The sequence below is a fragment of the Triturus cristatus genome, chromosome 8 (genome assembly GCF_964204655.1).
Source record: "Triturus cristatus chromosome 8, aTriCri1.1, whole genome shotgun sequence".
NCBI classification, from domain to species: domain Eukaryota; kingdom Metazoa; phylum Chordata; class Amphibia; order Caudata; family Salamandridae; genus Triturus; species Triturus cristatus.
Genome location: NC_140591.1, coordinates 204,385,450 through 204,397,937, shown reverse-complemented (window position 1 = coordinate 204,397,937; position 12,488 = coordinate 204,385,450). Strand labels below are relative to the sequence as shown.

The 12,488-nt window shown below is 43.7% G+C and overlaps 1 protein-coding gene across 2 annotated transcripts in view; it reads right to left on the bottom strand.

The window, feature by feature from the left end:
• The window catches only part of CRYZL1 (crystallin zeta like 1), a 266,504-nt gene that overhangs the window by 37,529 nt on the left and 216,487 nt on the right, over positions 1–12,488 (bottom strand). The gene's annotated exons all lie outside the window — the stretch shown is intronic.

Below are 12,488 nucleotides of genomic sequence, written 5' to 3'. Positions count from 1 at the left end.
CTCTTGTGTAAGCACCAGTGCTCGGTGGGGACGGGGACGCCTGGTGTGCTGAGGTATTTTACAGAAAAAGTGTTTTTAAATCACACTAAACAAGTTTGTCTTCTCTAAAGAGCTAGTGATCCAAGTTCACATAGGAATTTTTAAGAATCAAAACTGGTCTTGATCATTAGTTATTCGAACAATCACATGATCACTTAAGCATATCGTATGATTATCATAAGCATTTGAATTATGGAGCATCTCTGGAAAAAACCAACATCTGTTCAAATGTAATTTGTAAATATATGAAAAAAAGAGAAACACATATTTATTAACGTTCAGAGATTTCAAAACACCTTTAAAAAGACAAGTCATATTTAGAGAATGATCTCCTGGTAAATGCAAAGTAATAAATGAGCCTAGCAAAAGCATGACGAGCAGCCAATATAACATTTTTAGGAATGCCATCAGGGTTTGGAAAACAAATCCTAAAAATAAAGATGCAAGCTTTCTGGGCCAAGCTTGCGATCCTTGATGCAGAAAGCACCGAGGACGTCCTAAAGAATGCTATCAGAATACAATCCTGCAGTCAGAAGACTGTGGATGGCAGTGCACAGCAAAGGGTGGTACAGTCATACTGGAATTAGTCACTGCTGAGAAGGTTATCACTCTCGAGCACCACATGATTCTGTTGCTTTATTATCTTTGTGGAAACCATGGGTGAAAGAAATGAGATGAAGTATTTAAGTAAGCTCCAGCTGGTGTGGAAAAGCAAGTGGCCTCAATTGCCCCATCTAGCAGTCTGTACTTGTTGTCAATGTGGCACATACATTACTCTATGTCTGGCAATCGCAATGTCAGGTACTCACCAGTGGGGGCTCTTGTTGGCAGGAGCCTCCTGTTATACCTGCTGCTCAGCCGGTGTGAGTGTGGTGTGGAATGCTGGTGCGTGGTGATGCAGTGGAATGTTGGATGTCTGTAAGTGTCAGTGGGAGTATGGGCTGATCAGCAGGGAGGCTGCTCCTGGTGGGGCTCATTACTATGGCTCTTCATTGAAGCTACTTAATAAACCATTTTATCCTAATCTACACCTCGGCTAATGGACTTCTTTGATTACAACATTTTGGTGGCAAGGATGGGATGCAACTGTTTAAGCTTATTTGTAGAACTGCTTTTCAATTGGAGGTAGGTCTTCCCATTTCATGGCTTCATATTTTGCTTTATTTTCATGGAGAGATGTCCAATTAATTGTCGGCTTTGGTGGTTCACTTGGTGAGGTGTTATCAGATAATGCACTTTTTCGATTACAACAACTCTGCTATTGGTCGTTTTCCTAGTAAGATTGCAAGTATTTTCCTGGGTATCGCTCGGTATTAAAGCAGCTTCACCCATACATATGTGGTGGTGAAGGCAAACACTACCCATGTTTATCCCGGCAGCAGTCTTTTTTCTCGACTACTTAAGATGGAATTCTTAAGTAATCCCCTGTTTGCCAGAGACTTGTTGGCTGTTGAATGAAGTACTCCTTAGCGTGGTGTACAGTAATCCCACCATTACAAGTACTCTTGTCTCTGAGACTAGATATGAAAAGAGCAAGGACTGGTCAGTTATATTTTGTCAGTCTGTCTGCTGTGGTTTAGAAGAGCTATAGTTTGTTCCTACCGTACCCACCCGAGTGCACTCGGGTTATGACCCACCCACTCCATAGTAGTTGTCCACACAGACGGACAGCGTTCATGGCTAGTAGGGCCTGTATATGACTGCAATGTCTCCTCTCACTTCTTCAAAGGATACACTGGTTAGCTTGACTGCTGTGCTATAAGCAATGAGAGTATTGTTGTTGATTGTTGCGCTACCTGCCTACATGAGTGTGTGTCATCTTATTATGCCTGATGAGTGCATGTTCTTATGAATCTTGTATGCTTCAATAAAAAACATGAAATCAAGAAATGGGGAGGAGGATACACTTATGAGTGGATGGATTCCTCCAAAACCACACTCTATTTGAGTTATGTGATGCAGCCGCGCGGGCGGTGAAGTAAACCCTGATCAATGAAATGGATGAATGTGTTCTCACCATCCCCAGAGAGAACAGCCACACTTTAATTATTGCTTCAGGGGCCATGAATGAATACACTCCGCTGTCAGTAGACCATCTCATCAATAATGCAGCCCTTTATTGTATTACAGTCCATTAGAACACTTACTCTGAAGTATTAAAATAACTGCTCCATTTGCCTTAAAGAGGTATGAGAAAACACATGGATCGCGTCATATTTCCAGGGCACTTGATATGGAGGAGGCAAACCACCAAAAATAATTCTTCCCTTCCTTGCAGGATTCCCAGATCGATTTTTACAACCTATTTAGTCAAGGAACACTGACAGCGGCACATAGTAATTTAAAATATAGATCCCATGAAAAAAAAGAATGACAGAACAAGTACAAAACGAAATATATACTTATTGTTCCCAGACACATTTGATGATACAGACTTCCTGGGGCCAAAGTGTGTAGGAGGAGTCAAGGGCCACATATGAGACACTCAGCTGTGCCTGATCAAGAATCAGGGTAAAATCAAATGACTTATTGCAACCCTTTTCCCCATAACTTAACAGAGGCGCAATGTCCTTTGTTTCCTGGTAGACTCCTGCATAGTTTCCAGTGCATATTTGAGTCACTTCCCCTGTGCGCCTGTGGGAGGTGCAGAGCGGACCCTGAGGATAAGCGCACCCAGCCACGACATCATGCTTTCACACACCTCGCCTGATGGCGACCCAGCTTATGATTTTCATCTGTTCAGTGTGTTTGAGGTTGATACCACAATCAAGATACATTCAAGTGTCCGTAAATGTCACACAGGTTACAACAGACTTGCGGCACCTTTGCAGGAGGATAGTGCTTTCAGGTGTATTTCTGACAAACTCTGAATCGGTGGAGTGTGGGAAGTTTGACACTACTTTAAAGTCAGAAGGAGGAGTATTTATTGCCATCTTAGCCTTGTAAGAACCATATAAGGTTACTCTATCAAAATAGCCCAAATTTCACTGACACCCTTCTAGTAGATGTAGTAAATAACACAAATGCAAACGTCCAAGAAAAGCTTTTTTGCATGAGTGAAAACTTAAGGTGTATCAATGTGTTTGAATCTATAATGAAATGAAATGAAACGAAAAATTATATTTATATAGCGCGTAACTACCCGGAGGCCTCGCAGCGCTTCAACTGATTACTCTGGCGAGCTGCAGGGTAAATTAACACGTTTTGGTGAACAGATGAGTTTTCAAGGCTTTCCTGAATGCCAGCCGATTCTTATTCTCTCTGAGGACTAAGGGAAGAGAGTTCCACAGTCTGGCGGCAGTGTGGGAAAAGGAACGCCCGCCCCATCGGGCTTTGGTGATTTTTGTTGTGGTTGCTAGATGCAGTGAACCGGAGCGAAGGGCTCTAGACGGGGCGTAAGGCACGACTAGGGGGAACAGGATGGCAGGGCCTGTTCGATGGAAAGATTTGTGCACAATGCACATGGCTTTAAACTGTGATCTAGCAGCCACTGGGAGCCAATGTAGTTCTTTTAGAGCATTCTTGGCTGACTGCCAACGAGGAATGTTGAACAATAATCGGGCGGCACAGTTTTGCGTGACTTGGAGCCTGTTGGTCACTGCTGCCGGGGCACCTAGGTATAAAGCATTTCCATAATCCAGGCGGGTGAGTATCAGGACCTGAACCATGATTCTCCTCGCCTGGAAAGGAAGCAGAGGAAGGACTTTACGGAGCATTTTCATTAGCCCAACACACGTGGAGGCAGTTTTGGTAGCCTGGACCGAGAAGTCCAGCGCTTTATCGAGCTAAATTCCAAGGCTCTTTATCTGAGGTTTAGGGGGGGGAGGAGCGCCGAGACATGTGGGCCAAATGGAGGCCAGAGTGGTCGGTGGAGAGCTGCCCAATAACATAATCTCCGTCTTCTCCCCGTTAAGTTTTAGACAGGATTGCATCCACTTAGCAACGGCCTCTAGACACGAGCCCAAGGTGTTGGACGACCCCTCAGTGTGGTCCAGCGAGACCACCAGTTGGGTGTCGTCCGCGTAGGTGACAATACGCACACCGAAGGGCTGGACTATCTCAGCTAGAGGTCGCATATAGACGTTAAAAAGTGTGGGGCTCAGGGACGAGCCCTGAGGAACCCCACAGCTAAGTGGTTGCTTAGAGGAAACTGCCTCACCCTCAAACACCTGAAAAAAACGCTCATCCAGGAAGGAAGTCAGCCATTCCAGGGCCGCGCCCGACACACCCATGCCATTCAGACGGTGTAATAGTGTGGCATGGTTAACAGTGTCGAACGCGGCACTGAGGTCGAGTAATATAATGGCTGCTTTTCCTCCCTGGTCCAGCACGGCTCTAGTTTCTTCCGTGACTGCTATGAGAGCAGTTTCAGTTCCGTGTTGAGGGTGGAACCCCGTCTGAGAGGCACATAGCAGGTTATTTGATTCTAAATAATCTACTAAGATGTTATTGATGTGCCTCTCAAGCAGTTTGCTCATCCAGGGAAGTAGGGAGATAGGGCGAAAATTGGCTAAGTTGTTCTGATCTAAGGTGGGCTTTTCCAAGAGGGCCCTAACCATCGCACACTTCCAAGGAGCTGGGACGGAGTTGGAGGTGATGGAGGCATTAAGGACATCCAGGATGACTGGGCAGATGGCATCAATGACCTTGATGAGGGTCTGCGGAGGTGCTGGGTCGTTGGGAGATCCCGAGATGACTTTAGGGATCATTCTGTCTAATGTGATGAAGTCTAGGAGGGGGAATTTGACCAACGAGCTGTGGACCAAGAGGTCAGACTCTGTTGTGATGGTAAGCTCCGTGTCACCACTACCAGTGGAGAATGAAGAATAGATGGCCTGAATCTTCTGGGAAAAGAAGGTGGCTAAATTGTTACAACGAGTTTGCGCGCCATCGGGTGACAGACGCTCGGGGGGGGGGATCAGAGATTTGGCTATTTTAAAGATTTCTTTAGGGGAATTTACAGCTAGGTTAATTTTGGAATCATAAAATTGGGCTTGTACAGATTTTATTTCATTTTTATAGAGCTTTATTGCGGCTCTATACTCGGATTTCTTCAGTTGAGAGTGTTCTTGTCTCCAGGCTCTCTCTAATTTACGACAAGATTGTTTCATAGTTCTGAGCGCAGGGGAGTACCAGGGAGCGACTTTGGATCTGTTTGTAGAGTGCAAGGATTCCTTCGGAAGGACTAGATCAAGGGTACTGGAAATCCAGTTGTCAAAATTGACAGTGGCTGTATTAGGGTTGGTCACCTTCGGAGGAGGATGTTCGGTGAGAGCCAGTTTCCACTTAGGGAGTGGGAGCGAGGCCCATTTTCTTCCCCAGTGCTTATTGTGGTTTTGTAAGGTGGGGAGGCTGCATGTGGACCATGTAAAGGGTACTAAAAAGTGATCGGTCCAGGGTAGTGGTACAGGTGTTTCGACGGTTAGGCTATCTAAATTACTATAAATGTGATCTAGAAGATGCCCCTTGATGTGCGTTGATTGAAAACCTTTCTGGAGCAGGTCGATGGCCTAAAGGTTTGATCGAAGACTGTTGGCTGTAGAGTCAAGCGGATCATCCAGATACAAATTCAGGTCGCCCAGCAAGGTGAAATTTGCCGATGTAAGCATTAGGTTGGCAACTATATCCATCATATTAGTGACGAAGTTGCTAAGGGTACCAGGTGGTCGATAGACTAACATACCAGAGAAAGTGGTGGAGGGGGAGAGTTCGAGAGTGAAATGTAGGTTCTCACAGGATGGCGTAGTAGAGGGAGTGACGCGGCATCTAAAGTTGTCTCTATTGATAATGGCCAACCCTCCGCCTCTGCCTGTCTTACGGTCCAGTCGTTTAAAAGTATAGCCATGGGGAGTGGCCCATACTGTTGCAGGGTCGGTTTCTAGCTGAAGCCATGTCTCTGTCAGAAAGAGGGCTTCAGGATTGAGCTCCTCTATCAACATGGCCAGTTCAGTGTAGTGTTTCGGCAGGTATCGGCAATTGAGGAGGAACATCCTCCATTTATGCATGGGGGGATATTTCCCTGGGTTTGGGGTGGGTATACACCAGTCACAGGTTTTACAGCGGGCCTTTGAATTTATAGGGAGGACCGAATGTAGGCATATTGGTTTGAGGGTACTCATTTACAACTGTAGAACTGTAGAACAGGTTTCCTGGCGCTTTTGCAGGTGCGTGAGGCTAGCCTTGCGGGGACTTACTCGAAAAGCCAGGGCTTCAGCTTCTTGAAGAATTCAAGATGAGTGAAGGAGGTTCTAATGTGGTGTGGAAGGTCATTGAATGCTTTAGAAGCGATGTATGAGAAGGCTCGACCTCTTGACCTGCTTTTGTGTATGCACGGGACGTGTGTTATTGAGTTTCTGGCTGAGCAAAGGTGTCTGGGGGGGTTTGTGGAAATGTCTGCGGCTGTTCAGGTAGGCTGGGTCTGTGTTGTATAGTAATTTCTATATGTGGGTAACATGGAGCACGCTTGTGTCTCGGAAGCCAGTGAAATTGCCTCAGGAGAGTTGTGATGCGAGCTCTGTGTTGGGAGATTGTGGAAAAGTCTGGCAGCTGTGTTTTGGAGTGTCTGTAGTCTTTTGGCAAGTCACTTGGTGATTCTTGCGGAGAGGGTGTTCCAATAATCCAGTCTGCTGGTGATAAGGTCTTGGGTGACGGTCTTTCCTCAGATTCCCCAGATACAGCTACCAGTAACCAAAGCCAGGTAATCTTTTGTTTTATGATATTGCAAACAAACTGAGATAGGGCTGTCTTCAGAGCCCACTGGCACAGACTGGGCTTCCAGAGTGAGAGAGAGAGAGAGAGGATACAATCTTGTTCCCCAATGCTTTCAGTTGCTTAACAAGAGTGACAAGAGAGGTATCACTGACCCAGGTACCCTGCAAGAAGGAGATCAGAGACTGTCCTAATGTCATCATCCCTTGGGAAAGCTACTTTTCAGTCTTCCAGCTGTTTCTTCATTTGCCAACCACTATTTAGGACTCTGGTCAGGAAAGAAATGGGTTTTGTTTTTCTAAAGGCTGGAAAGACGTCTTCCCAAGGGCTTCTGATGATAGCCAATTATAATGAATTAAGAGCTTCAGACTCAATTTTCATTCTGATGGTCTCATCATATGGCTATGTGCTAAACAATAGGTTTCCTGACAAAGTTAAGCCTAGATCTTTTTGTTGTACCTGTTGGAAAAACACAATCCGCTCTTACACCTTTTAGGAAGTCTGCACCATTCTATTAAGCAAACAAGCTAAGTGTAGGATTGTTATGCAAAGTAGCAGCATGCCCGCCTCACATTTACCATCCAATGCTGAAGCTAACCCAACTCCTAATTGCATGATTATTGTTCATTTTCTACAAACGTTGCTTCAAATGAGAGTTCACATGACAGAACAAATGAATTTGGGATGAGCATGTGCACAGTTTTTTCATCAGAAGGACAAAAAAAGATATTGGAGTTGAGAAAGTGATAAATCTCCACTTGGAGGTGCCAGATGTGAGCATGAGAGTGAACATCTCAGAAGCAAGTGTAGTGCTAGAGGCACTTTTGTGGCCTGACACCCTGTGATGACCTTTGACCACCATTATTTTAATTGACTTTAGTGTGTTATTTTATCCTAGCCTGAATGTACGATGTCCTGCATATGCCTGTTTCTCTTAAAAGGTTCTTTCTTGTAATCTTGCAGTCTTTCAGTTGCCAAGAACAGAACGTGTGGGATGTGCATTTGAAAGCGTGAGAGGGAGAGACAGGTATGGAATGTACTTTTTGGTCTTGAAGTGCAGTGTTGTGGGCAGTGATGTACACATGTGCTCGGTGTTGTACATTGAGAGATGAAGTATGTGATGGTATAGGACATTGAGAGATGAAGTATGTGAATCTATAAGCAGTTGTGCACAATTGTGCATTGTGTTGTACATTGATGAGAATTATGAAGTTCTTACTATTGGCTTTGACATGGCCCCATGTCATCCTGAATTCTGACTCTGTCTTGCTTCATCTTTTTCTGCGTGCACAGCAGCGCTTGCAAGTTGTTTGGGTTAATCACGTTCAAGGATTGTTTTTGTGAGAGATTGTTTAATGTACCCAGAAGGCTTTGTGAGTGTCATCAAGATAAAGGCTGGAACATGCGAGATTTGGAGAAGGGGACGTAAGAACTGCTTCTTGCCATGGGAATGCTTGCTTGGAACCTGGCCAGTTCTGGTAAGATTCCTCTGGTGCGGGGGAGGTCTCTCCCGAACCTTCTAGTGTGTTTTGAGATTATAAAGCTGAGGGTTATTGACTTAGAAACAGGGAGCTTGGAATCTGAACTGGGACGGACGCGTCTACTTTGGAGCGCGGAACCCTGGTTTGCTGAGGCTCTCAACCACGGCTGTTTAATTCCCCTGGTCAGGAGTGGGCTGAGATGCAGTGTTTGCACCAGGTGAAATATTGAGTTTTGGTTATTGCCATTGTGAGGTTTGGCCAGTGGCTTTGATCATTTTGGTTGTTTTCTTTGTGATGTCTGAGTGAGTTGAGGTGCAGATCCAAAGTAATCATCTGATGTATATATATAGCTTTCTAATCTCTTGCAGGACGTCCCAGTATATTTCCTTGAGTCTTATCTCATATTATTTGCTGCTTGTTTATTAATCAGTATTATTCATGCATTTAGATTGCTTGCATATAAACATATATATCTCTACATATATTTTAATGTTGTGCATTTGGCATCTGGGAGAGCCTTTTTGTTAGAGAGCATTGTGTAAAATAAAACCCCAAGCCTTATTCTAAGAGAGAGAGAGTCCTTGCACTTTGTAAAATAAAACCCTTTTCTAAAGGTGTTGTGTTATGTCTCCTGCTTCGCCTTGTGGGTTTGAGCTACCGTGTGGAAGATTCTGTATTATCTGATAGGCGGAAGCAAGACAGCAAGAGAATCGAGTAGAGCGGTGTATAACATAAGAGTAATACAAAAACAAGATGGTAGTTCAATGGCTCAATATGGTGTTAGATATTAAAGTGTTTTTTAAAAGTAACATTTTCATTTCACATACTTCATATCAGAATCCAGTATGTCTCAGATATTAACAATAGCAAATAAATACTCAATACATTGCACTGTTCGCTAATATGTCAGCAAAATCCACAGACCTTATTATGTGGTTGTATACTACATGACCCTCAGCAAACATCTACGTATCAAATTGCTTCAATTCCAGAGGAAACTGTTAGGAGAACCCGCCCATTGTAGAGCACAGAGGTCTATCACGACAGCAAACTAGTGTTCGGACTAATAGCCCTCCAACCAAAGTACTAGTCTGACAGGCAGTCTTGGCCGATGATTCATTCTCCTTGTTTTTTATACCAATGAGCCAGATGACGTAGACTAAAAAGGTAATTCTCTTGCAGCCACAGGTGCAATAACTAAATCCACCCGTGAATACGTCCTAAAAACAGCATATCTTCTAGAGGAGTTTGGAATTCCTTTCTGGCGTTTGTTGAAAAGATCATGATTATGATGAAGTCAAGAAAACCTATATTACAGGCTTCAAAAAGATAGCACTGAAAAGGTTACCTACTGAAAAGGCCATCATTTGCTCTAAAAAAGAGGGAATCAGAATTAAATGCATGCTTTCACAGATAATTAATGTGGACAAGTCTTTCTGAAACTCTTTAGAACATGCCTGGTGGTGCGTGGCCATCACTTCTCTGGATCCATCCACCAGTGGCATCACTAGAGGGGTTCGGATGGGGCCTGTACCCCAACTCTCTTTCTCATGGGCCCACATGGGCCCCACCACCGTAGCTGATGAAGGTGCCAGGAGGCAACACAGAAAGAAAAAAAAAACAGACACAGCAACCTACCACGCACATATGTTTGTCGATCTACCTTTCACTACAAAGCAGTCTTAGTTTGAGGCAAAGTACGAGCCTACAAGTTTACAAAAAATATTTAATCTGACTTTTTATGTGTGTGTGCATATGTTGGTCCTATACATACATTACATTTAAAAAAAAGCAAAGGTTAAAGTGATGTTATAGTTAGGAATTGTAATAATATCTTACTTTATAATAAATTCACTTAGAAAAACAAAAGTTAAAGGGACGTTATAGTTAGGTAAACATGTCAGCTAAAATATACTGTTTTAAACAAACAAAACCACAGAAATTCACAAATTCTAGTTACCTCAAGGAACTGTAATTTGTGCCCTAAAATAACCATAATTCATGCCCCTGCCATGCACAATGCTGTTATCAATTATGTGATTTCCCATGTCATTTTGGATGAAATGAATACAGTCATTGAACATTTTATGAGTGATGTAATATGCGAGGGTAGAAGCAGTGCATGATATCTATATCTATCTATCTTATCTTTTTAACTGTGGCCCGGTGTGAACCCTGCCAGTGATGGGTTTGTGGAGCAAGAGAGGTAGTGGTTGGCCCTTATCGTGGCTGACAGCAGGAACATGACCAGGAAGCTGGAGCCTAACCAGCTTACGCCATACACGTCACGCGAAAGAGAGATTCTGCACATGGTGCGTGCAGAAATTCTGGTTGAGATTTCAAGAAGGACCTTCCCTGCCACATCATGCAAATCTTCAGTATCCTTCCTTAAACGAACATTTGTCAACTGTTATTATGCTTTGAATATCTGCGTCCCATTGTTTATTTTTGCCAGAAGCTCGGACAAGGTGCTGTGGTATACATAACAGAAGACTAAACCTTCGGAAGGCACAGTCTGCATAGGATGAGTCAACCAGGCCTTGCACACAAAGCCCAACCTGGGAATGCAAGGTAAGCTGAGTGGGGAGAGACTTCCCTGCGGATTGCACAAGAGTGAGTGGGTTGAGCTTGATGTCTCCTAGTCAAAGCGCAGGTGTCACTGCACTGGACCCATAACTGAATAAATACACAGAGTGAAATACTCACTAGGGCATGAACGCAATAACAAAAAAGTCAGTTGGTAATCAGAGCACTTTCTAAAGCAGTAAGAGGGAGAGCCCACTGAGGCATGAGCGGCATTGGTCAGCACTTGAAGATTGCCTTTCGTCCCCAAGGCCCACAGCACTTCCCACTCCGGCATCAACCCAGCATGACAGACATATGTAGCTAAGCACCACAGGATCACTGCTTCAGTGGTATTGACACTGCTAGCTGATCAGGGAGACATCAGCTATCTATTGCGCCATAGGGGTGCAGCATTGTGAAATAAGATATTGAGTCTTAAGAGTACTTACTTCAGGCAGAAGGAGAGACACGAAATTACTCACCTAGTGTCATTAATCTACAATGCTGCAGTAAGAGCTCATTGATTTGCGCTACAGTGAGTATGGCATTAGTCACAAATAGGAGGGATCTGTCAGTCAAAGACATGCCAACCATCAAATTAACAAAGAAAAAAAATGCTGCAACATGACGCCACACAATCAACTACCTGAATGATCCATCTTAGAACTGGAATGGGTGGATATAATTCAAGACGTCCTACAGTAGTTCCTTAAAGAAATCAAGAAGGAAGTAGGAATGAAACTATCACATATCAAGAGCTGTTTTAAGGACCTAAAAAGTTGCCTAGCCTCAGTGGCAGTCCGAAAAGACCACCTCGATAGAACAGTCAACAAAAGACCAAATGTGGGCGGTCATACACTTACTGCAGGAACAAACAGAAAAACTGTTGTTCAAACAAGAGTATGTAGAAAATATATTGTAGAAAAGTGACATCCACATACGAAATAACATCCACATATGGTTGATACTGCCGGGAGAAAAGGGTCCAGATATATACACCTCCATGGGGTGCACCCATGCTGCATTATGTTCATATGGAAAGAAAGAAACGACTGCTAGGTCCGTCAAAGAGGCTTGAAATATTGGAGGATTGAAAGATGTTGATAAAACCAATAAGGAGGCACACTTTCAGAACAAAAGACTGCGACAGCCACAACCGAGTTAGTGAAAGGTGAAACCCTGTCAAGGAAGGAAGAAGTCATTACCACAAGCTATAGCAGTGTCCAAGGCTCTGCACTGCCTAAAGGAAGTTGGCAGCATAAGTGACTAACCTTAAAATGGTGTTGCCCCTTTAAATATTCAAGATCAAATTTGAGTCCTTAATGGCAAGAATAAACTGGGAAGGAACAGACTTTTTCCGAAACACATGAGAGGGTTGAGGACCTACATCATTTTGGTACAACAAAACAGACTGCGCTGAGCATGAAGAAATGTAAAATTAGAGAACAGGATTGAAGCCCTTCAAAATGTTAAAGCGGCTTGCAGAAAATAATTCTGGGTGTCTTACACGAGTCACACAACTGCATTAAGGAGAAATCGACAGAGAATTAAAGGACCATGGAAGGTACGGAACAGAGAAAGAGTAAGATACATTTTTTTTCTTGGGCTAGATCCCCTGAAAGTACAGATTAGATAATGCATGACTTTAGTCAGGGAAATTATATTACTCTGCATAGAGGTCGCATTCACTTGTTT